This window comes from Nicotiana sylvestris, chromosome 5 (assembly GCF_000393655.2).
Source record: "Nicotiana sylvestris chromosome 5, ASM39365v2, whole genome shotgun sequence".
In the NCBI taxonomy this organism is placed as follows: domain Eukaryota; kingdom Viridiplantae; phylum Streptophyta; class Magnoliopsida; order Solanales; family Solanaceae; genus Nicotiana; species Nicotiana sylvestris.
In genome coordinates, this window is record NC_091061.1 from 82976556 (window position 1) to 82991860 (window position 15305).

A 15305-nucleotide genomic window follows, 5' to 3' on the forward strand; every position below is an offset into this window, starting at 1 on the left:
CCCAGTATGCTAGGGGGTGGGACGGGTTGGGAAGGGTTAGGGGGAGAGCCGGACGGGAATGAACATATTTTGGTAACCGGTGCCCCGGAATCCGGTAGCCCCATTACCCACAACTGGGTTTTTACCGGGCTACAACATGGTCCAGCTCGATTACAGTCGGAATTTTTTATTTCTATTTTTTGACTGTTGCCAACGGTCAAATTCAAAAATGACCATTGGGCAGCTGCCATTTTTTGTAAATTTGGCCATTTCGGGCTACCCCTTAAGAAAATAGTCCCCCCCCCCTCAATAATTGATAAATTATAATTTTGACCTTTTAAAAACTATAAAGAGCCCCCCTTCTTCTTTATTTTTCTCACAATTTGCTCTCTTAATACTCTAATTCTCTCTTGATAATATTCCTTATTGCTCTTAAATTCTCAATTACTTATTATTTCAAGTTTCATTAAATATTTACTTTAGTCGCTACATAATTATAATTATCAAATCTCAATTATTCAAGTGAAATGTGGAATCAATATTCAATATCATCAAATATCAACTAAAGTACGTTATCAAATTTGGTGCAGCATCCGAAATCCCGGTACACTCATTCCATCTCTTTCTCTTCATTGGCGTATAGTGTTATTTTATTATTTAGAATTATTAATTCCATTTTTAAATTTAATTTACATAATGTATATATTTAGATCAGCCAAAAAAGCATGTACTAGTAGGGGTGGTAGCAGTAAGAGTATAAATCCTAAAAGATCAAGAGGTGGTGTTGGTATTTCTAGTAGTTTTACACATAATTCTGAAAGTTCACGTGAAAATTTAAATATATATTATAAGCAACTTCAACAAAATTATGGTATAGATAATAATTTAGATGATATTAAATCACCCGATAATCTTGAAACACCACCAGCTACACCTGGTAATGCTAGTCAAAATACTAGGGGTGGAGGTCGTGGTAATATAGGTAGGCCTTCGTGAAATACTGGATGTACCCGTGATAAGCTAGGAGGCGACGCAAGCCTAAAAGAAACCTCCCCAACTATCTCCAAGATCTCAAACGGTCCAATAAATCTCAGGCTCAACTTGCCTTCTTCCCAAACCGCACCACGCTCTTCATAGGCGACACTCGACCGAGCATATAAGCTACATCTAAAACCTTCTGGTCTGCATAACTCTTCTTCCTTGACCGAGCTGTACGAAGTCTCCAGAATCACCTTAACCCTATCTATAACATGATAGACCAAATCAGTACCCAAAAACCTAGACTCTCTGGGTTCAAACCAAACAATCGGCGAGCGACATCGACTACCATATAAGGCCTCATACGGAACCAACTGAATATTCGACTGGTAACTATGGTTGTAGGTGAATTCTGCTAAAGGTAAGAACTGGTCCCATAAACCTCCGAAATCCATAACATAAGAACATAACATGTCCCCCAAGATATGAATAGTACGCTCGGACTGTTCGCTTGTCTAAGGAAGAAATGTTGTGCTCTGCTCAACCGGCATGCCCAACTCACTCTGCACGGCTCCCAAAAATGCAATGTGAAATGTGTGCCTTGGCTGGAAATGATAGAAATGGACACGCCGTGAAGGCGTATAAATCTGAGCCAACCGCTCTGAAGAATAGGTAGTCGCCATCAGAATTAAGTGTGCAGACTTAGTCAACCGGTCCACAATAACCCAGGCTGCATCATATTTCTTAAATGTCCATGGTAAGTCTACCACAAAATCCATAGTGATGTTGTCCCACTTTCACTCTGGTATCTCCAATCTTTAAGTCAATCCACCTAGTTTCTAATGTTCACACTTCACCTGTTGATATTTCAAACACAGATACATAAGAAACAAAGTCTTTCTTCATACTTTGCCACCAATAGTGTTGTTTCAAGTCACGGTACATCTTCGTGACACTTGGATGAATAGAATAGCATAAACTTTGAGCCTCTTCGAGGATCAACTCTCTTAACCTATCAACATTTGGAACAAAGATCTGGCCCTGAAGTCGCATAACCCCGTCATAGCCAATCACAGCTTCATTTGCACCTTCTCGCTGTACCGTATCCCTCAACACCAACAAGTGAGGATCATCAAACTAGCGAGCCTTGATACACTCCAAAAACAAAGGCTGTGGCACAACAAAAGCAAGAACCTGGATGGGCTCCGAGACATCCAATCTCACAAACATGTTGGCTAAAGCCTAAGCATCCCTAGCTAATGGCCTCTCTGTTATCGGTAAATATTCCAAACTACCCATTCTCTCTGTCTTCCTACTCAATGCATACGTCACTATATTGGCCTTCCCCAGATGATATAATATAGTGATATCATAGTCTTTTAGCAACTCTATCCATCTCCATTGTCGTAAATTAAGATCTTTCTACTTGAACATGTATTGGAAACTCTGATGGATGGTATAGACCTCTCAACAAACACTGTACAGATAGTGCCTTCAAATCTTTAGTGTTATCACGACCCAACCTGTTATTTTGAGCATTTGCATTTAGTTTGATGGTTTGAGGTCATGAGTAGCTTCATATGGTGTATTATACCCATGTGTATGGTCGGTTATGGTTTTTGAGTTGTTTAGGATTGATTCAGAAGAATGATTGTTCACCAGGAAGCTTAAAGTTGGAAGAGTTGACCAATTTTGACTTTTGTGTATTTGACCACGGATCGAAGTTTTGATAGCTCCGTTATGCCCGGATGGTGATTTTGACTTGGTCATATGCCTAGATTTACATTTGGAGGCATCTAGAAGGTTTTGGCCATAATTGGCGAAAGTTGGCAATTTGAAGGTTTGAAATGTTCATAGGTTTGATCGGAAGTTAACTTTGGAGTAATCGGGCTCGGATTGTTATTCCACAAGTTGGAATATTTTCATTGTGTCAAAACTTTTGTGCCAAATTTGAGGTGATTCTAAATTGTTTAGAGGTGTTCAGCGTAAGTTTGTAATTTGGAAATTTGAAATAGTTCATGAAGCATGAATTGTGGTTCGATTTGTGGGTTTGATGTTATATTGCGGGATTTGAGACCTCGAGTTGGTCCATATTATATTTTGGGACCTATTGGTATGATTTAACGGAGTTCCGAGGGGCTTGGGTACGTTTTGGATCATTGGTTAAGGACTAGTTAAATTAAGAAATTTGGAGTTTAACCATTGTCAATATCAGGTCAAGACGGCCTCTTTTCAGTGTTTTGAGTGTGCAAGCACGTTCGTAGCATTTTTTATGATTGAAATGTATTTATGGTTTGTTTCCGAAAAGTTCCGGATGAGTTTAGGGGTGGTTTTGGATTATTTTGGTGAAGTGTGGGATTGCAGGTGCTAGTACTTCGCAATTGTGAACTTTTTGTTGCAATTGCGAACTACCGCATATGCGAAATTCTAGTCGCAATTGCAAACATTTATCACAATTGCAAACATCTGGTCGCAATTGCGAACATCGGCAATTGCGAACTTTTGGTTGCAAATGCAACATCTGCAGTTGGGTTAAGAGTTGGAATTTCAGGATTTTAGCTTCTTTCATATTTTGGACCCTAGACTTGGTGAGAGGCGATTTTTGGAGAGGATTTTCACATCTAACTATTGGGTAAGTGATTTTGACTCAATTTCAATATTTTAATTTGATTGTTTATGGATTTTAGCATCTAAATCATGAGATTTGAAGAGAAATTTTGTGGATTTTACTTGCTATGTTTTAAAAAATAAAAATTTGAGATTTGAGAGTCGAATTGGATTCCGATTCGGAAACCAAACACATATTTGGACTTGTGGGTATATGGGTAGTCAAGATCTACCTTTCGACTCAGGTTTTGACCAGGCGAGCCCGAGGTTGACTTTTGTTAACTTTTGAAATTTTGGCCATGACTGAACCTTTATTAATTAGGGATGTTTCCTTTAGCATTATTGGACTTCGTTAGATGATAATTGACTAGCTTTTGATCATTTTGAGGATTATTTCTATGGAAGACGATATTGGATTGTGGAAATTATCTCGAAATGAGGTAAGTGTCTTTCGTTGCTTTGTTGGGGTAATTTTTCCTATTAATTGATATTGTTTGCTACATGCAGGGGTGATGCATATGCGAGTGATGAGCGTATATGCATGTGAAAGGTTATTCATGCTCGAGGTAGATTATACGATTCTTTGTGCCTTGTTGGATTATGTGAATTTCTTGACTCGTGTTTTATTTGAATTCTATGATAATATGGATATGAATCTCAATGTTAGAAATCGTGATTCAACTTATTATAACTTGATTAAAATTTGACGGTGTAAAACTATTGATGTGCTAAATTCGGTTATCATTATACCTAATCACAAATATATCGCTATTACCATTATTCTTGAGATGTTTGCATTTCTTTCACCTAGTTGGTACTGTTATATGTATGATTGGTGAAGAAGAGATAAATGCACGAAGGATGTTGCTGTGCCATTTGATTTGATATCTTGAATACATTACTCATACTGTGAGAGTTCATGGATTTACTATTTTATTGGTGGTTATCACTTAAGAAGAGGATTGGTTGTGAAATAGAGGAAACTAATAGTGATTTCTTTCAGTAATCATTTTTTGCTTTGCATATCTGTTCTTGTACTCTTCTCTGTATTTCTAGTATTGTTTTATTGCAGATTTAATTGAGCAAGTTATATTAGTGAGTATCTTTTGACTTAAAAATCTCATCAGTACTTCACCGAGGTTAATCAAGAAACTTACTGAGTATATGGGGTCGGTTGTACTCATGCTATACTTTTGCATCTTGCGTGCAGATCTTGGAACTACGTAGCCGTGGAGGACGGAGCCTAGCATTAGAGGCGTATCAACACTCCAGACACATACTACCATTTGATTGTGGTAGTTTTGGGTTTATATTTCTGTTTATGTAAATTTCAAATAGATGATGTATCTTTCCGCAAACCGAATTTGTAATCTTATTTGTAGTCGCTCGTGACTTTTACTACCTGCCCTTGGGAGGTCGTATATAATTAAATCATTTATTTCTTGCTATAAGTAATCTTTCATTTTGTTTTATTGTTTTATGTTTGACTAACCTAGCATTAGGGTTAGGTGCCAACTCTAAGTCATGAACAAGGTAATTCCTCTCATTAACCTTCAACTGCCGAGATGCGTAGGCATTCACCCTACCATCGTGCATCAATACCGTGCCAATCCTAATACTTAATGCATCATAATACACAGTGTAAGATCCCGAACTCAAACTTTAATGCCCTCAGAAGATACAACATGGCCCAAAAAGGCAACTGAATCTAACTAGAACTCAAACATTAAAAACTTGGCATACAACTGATGATCCTTCAGAGTCTGAAGTACGATCCGAAGATGTTGCTCATGCTCCTTACAACTGCAGGAGTAGACCAAAATATCATCAATGAATACAATTACAAAAGAATCCAAATAAGACTTGAAAACCCAGTTCATCATACCCATAAATGTTGTTGGGACATTAGTCAAGCCAAATGACATCACTAAGAACTCATAATGACCATATGAAGTCCGAAAAGTTATCTTAGGGACATTCGATGCCCTAATCTTCAACTAAAATAGCGAGATCTCAAATCAATCTTGTAAAACACCTTGGCACCCTAAAGTTGATCAAATAAGACACCAATCCTTGAAAAGGGATATTTGTTCTTGATAGTGACTTTGTTCAACTGCCGATAGTCTATAAACATCCTCATTGTTCCATCATTTTTCTTCACAAACAATATCGGTACACCCCAAGGTGAGACACTAGGTCTAATGAATCCCTTATCAAGCAAATCCTACAACTGCTCCTTTAATTCTTTCAACTCAACTGGGGCCATACGGTAGTGTGTTGTAGAAATGGGCTAAGTGCCCAGAACCAGATCAATGTAGAAGTCGATATCTCTATTGGGTGTCATCCCTAACAATTCTATAGGAAACACCTCTGGAAACTCACGCACAACCGATACGAAATCCATGCAAGGAACCTCGGCACTAGGATCAGGAATATAGGCCAAATATGCCAAACACCCTTTCTTGACCATACGCCGAGACTTCACATAAGATATAACCATGCTAGTAGAATGGAGAGGAGTCCTCGTCCACTTTGAGGTAACCCCAGCATGGCTAATGTCATCGTCTTGGCGTGATAGTCTACAAGAGTGTGATAAGGTGACAACCAATCCATGCCAAGATACCATCAATGTCCACCATATCAAGAAGCAGAAGGTCTACCCTAGTCTCATGGCTCCCGATAGAAACCACGTATGAGCGAGAAACACGATCAACAACAATAGAATCTCCCACAGGTATGGACACATAAACAGGAGCATTCAAAGAATCACAAGGAAAAATCATATATGAAGCAAAATAGGATGACACATATGAATAAGTAGAGCCTGGATCAAATAAGACTGAGGCATCTCTATGACAAACATGAACGATACCTGTGATGATGGCATCAGATGACTTTGCATCAGGTCTAGCTGGGAATGCATAAAATGGGGCTGGGACACACCACTATGACCTTACCCTCTCGGATAGCCTCTAATTGACTAGCATCCACATTTAACAGCCTGACCACCACCTCTAGTTTCCCGATCCCCACCTCTAGCTGGTTGCGCGGGTGGTGGAGCAATTGGTGTTGGAATCATGGCACGAGTACCCTACTGTGGTCTGTTGCTCGTCAATCTAGGACAGTACCTTCTGATGTGACATGTACCTCAACACTCGAAGAAATCTCTCTATTGTTGTGGCTGCTGAACCTGAGACTAACCCTGATAGCCCAGATAACCACTATGTTAGCTTTGAATCGGTGGTGCACTAATGGGAGTTGAAGGTGCATTGTAGGCTAGCTGGTTAGGACGAGACCCATAAGAATGATGAACTCCTAAAGTACCGTGTGCTACCTAAATTTCCAACTGAATCAGCATGTGAGGATAGCCTCTACCAAATGAACCCCTGCCTCTAGACGAGGCACTACTGAAACCAATAAAATGATGAGGCCTCTTCTCAGATACTGCTTCTCTACCCTGACCACGATTTATCTCAATACGTCTAGCAATCTCTATAGTCCGCTGAAAAGAAATATCATCTCGAGTCTTCTTGGCCATCTGTAGCCTAATACTAAAGGTAAGACCATCAATAAATCTCCTTACCCTCTCTCTATCAGTAGTAATCAATATAGCTACATGGAGAGATAGGTCCACAAATCTGATCTCAAACTAGGTAACAGTCATACTACCCTGATGGAGGTGCTCAAACTGCCTGCAATACTCCTCTCTCCGAGTAAAAGGAACACTTCTCCAAAAATAGCTGCAAAAACTGATCCCAATTGAGTGGAGGTTAACCTATTGGTCTGACTAGAACATAATCTTGCAACCATCTCTTGGCAGAGTAGGTCGTCTAAAATACTACGAAGTCGACTCCATTGGACTCCACAATACCCATGTTATGCAACACCTCATGGCAACGCTCCAAATAATCATGTGGGTTATTAGAAGGTGTACCACCAAAATGAATAGGAAAGAGCGTTGTGAACTTATCCAACCTCATCAATCCCTCAGAAGACATCGGTTGAACTACCCCAATTGCTGGAACCGGCGAAGTCTAGTACACGGGAGCCATGTACTCCAGAGTTTGAGTGGTGAGAGTTTGAACTCCTCCCCCAGCCTGAGAGACAGCTGGTTCCATAGTAAATACTCCGAGCTGAGCCACACACTCCATAAGGCCCACTAAGCGGACTAGGGCGTCCTAAAGTACGGGGGTAGCAATAAATCCCTCCGATACTTGAGCGGGTCCGACTGGTGCTGTCTGAATAGGGATCTTCTCCTCATGCTCGATCTGAGGCTCTGCAATGGATATTGTTGTATGTGCTCGAGGGTGAGCTCTGCCTCAGAACCGGCCCCTACTCCTGGTAGTGTCTACAACAGGGGGCTCAAGCTCATGTCCGACCGTAGATGTTGTGCGTGTCCTCACCATCTGCGAGAGAACAAGAATAGAATGGTTCAAACTTTAGTAATAGAATAAGGTCGCACAATAGAGAAGAAAGAAGTGAAATTTTTTCTAAAGCTCAATAGTCTATAGAAGCTAAGTACAGACGTATACGTACCGATCCTACAGGCTCTACTAAGCTTGCATATTACTCATGAGAACTAGGCAATCTAGTGCTCCGATATCAACTTGTTACGACCCTAAAACCCAATATCGGGCCCATGATGGCGCCTAACATCTACTTGCTAGGCAAGACAACAATAGGTGATTAATTAGCCAGTTTTAGCAATTATAACAAGGTAATGATAATTGACAATTAATAAACTCAAAAATGACGCAGTGTTATAATAAGTAATCTGGTACTAAATTACTCCCAAAATCCGGAGTCACAAGTACATGAGCATCTAAAATACTACAAACTTGGTCTGAAGTAAAACATAGTATTGTCTAAAACTAGAATAACAGTAAGGCATGGTAGAAGGGGACTTCAGCGACTAGGAACAACGCTGGTATCTCTACCTCAAGTCTCTTGTAGCTGTCAAATCCGAGCAGTCTCCACTATGCACCACCAGGAATATCACCGGGATCTTCCCAAGAAATGCAGAAGTATGGCATGAGTACAACCAATCCCATTTACTCTATAAGTGTCGAACCTAACCTCGACGAAGTAGTGACGAGGGTATGGAAAGCCACTCACAATAAACATGTATGAAATAATAAAATCAAAGAACAAGAATAGAAATAAAGCATTAAACTCATATAAACAGCCCTGAAGGTCAACTACCAGAGGGCCCCAGAATATCATAATCTCAAATCTCATATCATGATACCGAGAATAAACTCTACAACCACAAACAACTACAACACATCAAATCCGTTGCGGCGTGCAATCCAATCCCATGTTTCAAAACAATATCTTTTACGGTGTACAACTCATTTCCAATATCAATATTATATCATTTCCTGTTCCGTTGTGGCGTGCAATGCGATCCCCCAATATCAAATTATTTTAGTATCGTTGCAGCATGAACCCGATCCCCCAATATCACTTTATCAACATAAACAACTCAATACCACTATTCACGAAATATCAACACATCAGAGAAATGAAATATCCGGAAGAATATGACCTATCAGTACAAATAGAGAATAACCAATACTTCATAATCCTCTAACTTTGGCAAAATATTAATACTGAAATAACTAATGGATCACGTAATCGAAATAGCATAATGGAGTGCATCAAGTAATATAAGAACAATAAAAACAAGTAAAACATGTGACAATGAGAACATACAATTAAAGCAAGTCGGAACATGTAGAAGGTAAGCATTTATTTAGTGAGAAATGAACAAATCAAAATAAACAACAATTTCATAACAATTAACAAGTAAGCCATAGATATCAAGTAAGATTATGTAGCAATTAAAGCATATGACAATAGATAACATAGAATAGAGAAAGTTAGAGATTAAATAGCCCAACCCCGCATGCTTAATTCCATGATGGCACATATATACTCATTACCTTGCATATAAGTTGTTTCCCCACATAATTCACATAACAAATAGTCCAACAAGTCCTAATTCCCTCAAGTAAAGGTTAGACACAATACTTACCTCACTCCACAACCAAGTCAATCAACCAACCACGGCCTTTCCTTTTTGAACAAGCCTCCAAACCAACCAAATCTAATCAATTATCGATCAAACAATTAAAAATAAGCTTTAGAAACTACCCAAAAGGAAAAAGGTTCAATCTTTAATGAATTTGGAAAAACGTCAACCCCGACCCACCTAACCAAAACTCAGGTCTAAGGGTAGATCTCGACTACCCATAATCTCATGAGTTTATATATGTATTTTGTTTTCAAATCCGAGTCCAATTCGACTCTCAAATCAAATAATTTCATTTTTCAAAACATAGACAAAAGGCCTCAAACTTTCTCTTAGATTCTTATGAATTTGATGTTAAATCTCTTGTATAATCATGTAATATAATTGAAAATAGATAAAAATCACCTATCCAATGATGGTATGTGAAAATCACCTCTCCTACCGAGTCTAGGATTCAAAGATATGAAAATGAGACTAAAATCTCGTCTTCCAGCCCTTTTGTTAAACTGCGGATGTCGCAAATGCGAACTCAGGTTTGCATTTGCGAACCCTCATAATTGCAAAACAATAATCACAAAAGTGAACCCTGACAACCTACACAGATGTTGCAATTATAGAAAAGGTGTAATAATTATGATGGTAGCCTTCTTCGCAAAAGCGACACAATGGTCGCAATGCGACCCAACCCAATCCTATACTGACTTCGCAAATGCAAAGAGGGAGTCACATATATAATACCTGGACCTCTCCTGTCCTCTTTGCAATTGTGATGCTAGTGCTCACAATTGCTACAACTGCAACACCAGTGTACCAACAACCTATAACTAGCTCAATCCAATTTGAAACACTTCTAAAACTCACTCGAGCCCTCGGGGGTCCAAACCAAATATCCACACAAGTCTAAAAATATCGTACGAATCGATCACGCGATAAAACACCAAAATAACATCTAGAACCATGAATCAGACATCAAAAAGCATGAAATTCAAAAGAAAGCTCAAGAACCTCTAGAATTACAATCAAGCATTCCAATCCTATCAAGCCAACTCCGAATTGCACCAAATTTTATAGGAAAGTTTCAAATAACAAAAGTGGATCTATTCTAAGTCCCAAAATCAAAATTTGAACCTGATAACCATAAAGTCAACCTACGACCAAACATAGAAAATTTCTAAATATTCAAATTGCTCACTTTCGGCAAAACAAGTCAAATCAACCTAGGAACCTCCAAATTGAATTCTGGGCATACTCCCAAGTCTAAAATAACAATTTAGACTAATCGAAATTGTCAAAACACCGATCCGAGGTTATTTACCCAAATAAGGGCTAGTACTCAAAATGACCTATCGGGTCATCACAAGACCAGAGTTCGAATTTCATGTAGAAAACTCTGTAATAGAGTTTTAATGGTTCTGATAGCTTTCTATGATGATATTTTTCTTAGCGTATGCCCGGATGTAGATTTGGGAATCCGTAGGTTGATTTGATGCTATTGGCGAAAGTTGAAAAGTTGAAGATTTAGAGTGTTGATAGGATTCACTTGGATTTTACTTTGATGATATCAGGCTTGGATTTTGGTTTCGGGAGTTGGAATAGATCCACTATGTCATTGGTGACTTGCATGAAAAATTTGAGGTGATTCGGAGTTGTTTAGGCTTGTTTGCCATAAGTTATGAATTTGGAAATTAAGATTAGTTCCTTAGGCTAGAATTGAAGTGCGATTTGTGGTTTTGATGTTGTTTGGTGTGATTTTAAGGACTCGAGTTGGCCCGTTTTATATTTTGGGAGTGGTTTTTATAATATACCTTGAATTGATTACTAATGTTTATGCTGTGATATTTCTCATATGTGTAACTATGTTGTGAGTTATTTGATCCATGTTTGAGATTACATAGAGGAAAATCTCCTGATTGAACTTGATAGTGGCTATTTCTATGATAAAATTGCCGCTTTGAGATATGATAGTACACTTTGCACATGCATACACCTTAGCATATCACTTATACCAGTCTAGGAGTATGAAGTCTGATATTCATTGATCATATACATGTATTCTTGTATATTTTATCTTTGTGTGATATGGTTTGGACAGGTAGAATGTGACCACACTATGCAGATTGTGATATTGAGCATGTGACCATGCCGGGCGGATTGTGTTGTTGAGCTTGTGACCATGCTGGGATGAATTATGATTATTGCACGTGACTACGCCGTGGAGAATGCGAATATGTATCCTTTCTTAGGGTCACCCTCTCATGTACCTTATTGATGGTGTACATGCTGATTGAGGAAAATTGATTAGTGGTTTGGTACGGTTGTGGAAATTTTGAGGAAAAGGCTGGACAGTATTTGTTTTGAGTTGTTGCATTTCATTTATACTTGCAATTTTCTTGGTTAATTACCTAATTTACTTGCATATCATTTTTATATGCTATATCACTGACTGAGTAGAGTACTTAAGTAATTGTGTACACCAAGATTGTTCTTTCTGTGCTTCATAACTTGATCATATTCTTGTTATATACTTGTTAAATTTATGAAAAGTATAGGTAAGTAGCAAGTATCATTTATAATTCTTGCTTCTTTTACCTCACCGATGTTAGTTATGATACTTGTTGAGTACATGGGGTCGGTTATACTCATACTACACTCTATACTTAATTGTGCAGATTTAGGTATCAAACCTAGTCATCAGTAGCTGAGTCCTATAGCTGAGTTCGTCATCCGAGAGACGAGGTAGAGCTGCATCTTGAATCTAGTCTTAGCGTCTCTTTCTATTTGTACTGTTGTATTTATTTCAGACAGTATTATTATTTAGTTTTTCAGACTTGTATTTCCATTTTAGAGCTCATGACTCTGTATGTACTAGTTCTTAGGGATTTATCATGTATTGTCGTTATTATGTTATGTTAAGAATTTAAACTTATATTATTTATTTTTGTCATTTCTGTTAGTATGATTCATTACTGTTATATTCAGCTTGCCTAGCATGTTACCTAAGCACCATCATGGTCGGTTGGCAGATTTGGGTCATGACAAGTTGCTATAAGAGCCCCAGGTTCATAGGTTCTACATGTCATGAGTAAGTTTAGTAGAGTCTTGCGGATCAGTACGAAGACTTTTGTACTTATCTTTGAGAGGCTACCAAACTGTTAGGAAAACTTCACTTTCTTGTATTCTTGTCGTGCGGATTTATTAATTCCAAAGTTTGAACCTTACTCTTCTATTCTCTCATAGATGGTGAGGACAAATTCAGTCGGATCAGATGGACATATATCAGTACCACCAGGAAAGGTCATGGGAGGCCGGGGCCGAGGTAGAACTCGCACTACATTTAGGGCAACACCTATAGAGCCACCACTTGCTCCAATTGAGCAGGTTCTGAATTCTCTTGATCCGATGGGACCAGCTCAGATACCGTACATACCAATTGTGATACCTAGTCTTCAGGATCTCTTGGCTCAGATCTTGAGTGTGTGCACAAGCTTAGCTCAGGCGATTACCATAGCAATTGCACCAGCTACCTCACAGGCTGGAGAAGGAGCCCAGACTCCTACTGTCCGTACACCAGAGCAGCTAGTCAAGGTTATCAGACACTAGGGGTATGACTAGTTTATCCAGTTATTAATGCTCGGGTTGAGGTTGGTTTATCTATGTTCGATGAGGAGGAGAAGAGGTTGGAGCATTTTAAGAGGCTTGAACATTTCGAGTTCAGTGGAGGAGAGTCAGAGGATGCTGAGAGTTTACTGGATTAGTGTCATCGGATTCTTCGCACAACATGTATTGTGAATATTATTGGAGTTATCTTTACTACTTTCCAGCTGACATGCGAAGACTATAGGTGATAGAAGACTTAAGAGTCAGGCATGCCAGCTGGCGCAACACCTCGTACATGGCATGAGTTCTCTATTCTCTTCTTAGAGAAGTTTATTCCACAGACTCGCAGAGAGGAGTTGCGTAGGGAGTTTGAGCAGCTACTATAGGGGGATATGACTGTGTATTCCCATAGAGATGGAGAAGATCAGAAAGTTTATTGATGGCCTCAACTATGGTCTACATTATAGTTTGGCTCAAGAGGCCGAAACAGATGCTAGTTTTGACCAGGTGGTTGAGCTTGCTAGATGGTTGGAGCAAGTTCACATGCTTGATTATGAGTACTGGGAGACAAAGAGGCCTCGTTTTTTAGGTGGTTTTATTAGTGCCTCATATGTAGGCCAATCACATTACAGTAGATGTCATCTTTTTAAGCCTGCTCAGGTAGCTCATCATATTCCTCGTGGTTCCTTAGTTAGCCACAGTTCATACAGTGTTTGCCTAGTTTAGTCATCATTCAGTGTGATACAGAGTTATTACCATGCTCCATCTTCTTAGGTTTCTACGGGAAGCTATTTGGGTTATCAAGGTCTACTGCTTAGCATGGTTGATTTTGACGTGATTTTGGGCATGGATTGGTTGTCTCCATCATGCTATTGTTAATTGTCACGCTAAGACCTTATAGTAGTCTATGCCATGGTTTCCATGGTTGGAGTGGAGAGGCTCCCTGGATCATGTTCTCAGTAAAGTGATTTCATATTTGAAGGCTCAACGGATAGTTGAGAAGTGGTGTTTGGCATTCTTAGCCTTTATGAGGGATGTTAGTGCTGATACTCCTACCGTTGAGTCAGTTTTGGTGGTGAGAGATTTCCCAAATGTGTTCCCAGTAGATCTACCGAGCATTCTACCTGATAGGAATATTGATTTTGGTACTAACTTAGTACAAGGCACTCATCCCATATCTGTTACACCATATCATATAGCACTAGTGGAGTTGAAAGAACTAAAGGAACAACTTTAAGAGTTTCTTGATAAGGTTTTCATTAGACCGAGTGTTTCACCTTGGAGTGCTCCAGTTCTACTTGTGAAGAAGAAAGACGGCTCTATGAGGATGTGTATTGACTACAGGTAGCTGAACAAGGTTATAGTCAAGAACAACCACCCACTACCGTATATTGATGATTTGTTTGATCAACTTTAGGGCGCTATGGTATTCTCAAAGATTAATTTGAGAGTCAGGGTGTCAGTAGTTGAAGATAAGGGATTTAGATATTCCGAAGACAGCCTTCAGAGCTCACTACCACTATGAATTTCTGGTGATGTCTTTTGGGATGACCAATGCCACCAACAACTTTTATGCACTTGATGAACAATGTGTTCCAGCCATATCTTGATTCTTTCATCATCATGTTCATTGATAACATCTTGGTGTATTGTTACAACCGAGAGGATCATGAGTAGCATCTGTGGGTCGTACTCTAGACTTTGAGGGAGAAGAAGCTATATGCAAAATTTTGTAAGTGTGAATTTTTGCTTGATTCGATGGTTTTCTTGGGCCACGTGGTATCTAGTGAGGGGATTAAAGTTGATTTGAAGAACATTGAGGCAATTCAGAGTTGGCCCAAGTCTTTTACCTCTATTGAGATCCAGAGTTTCCTAGGATTGGCTGGGATATATGGTCGTTTTGTGGAGGGGTGTTTATCTATAGTAGCCCCATTGACTAGATTGACGTAGAAGGTTGCCCCATTCAGGTGGTCTGATAGGTGTGAGGAGAGCTTTCAGAAGCTCAAGATTGACTTGACTACAACTCCAGTTCTAATTTTGCCTTCGGGATTGGGTTCTTATACAGTCTATTATGATGCTTCACGGATTGGCATTGGATGTATGTTGATGT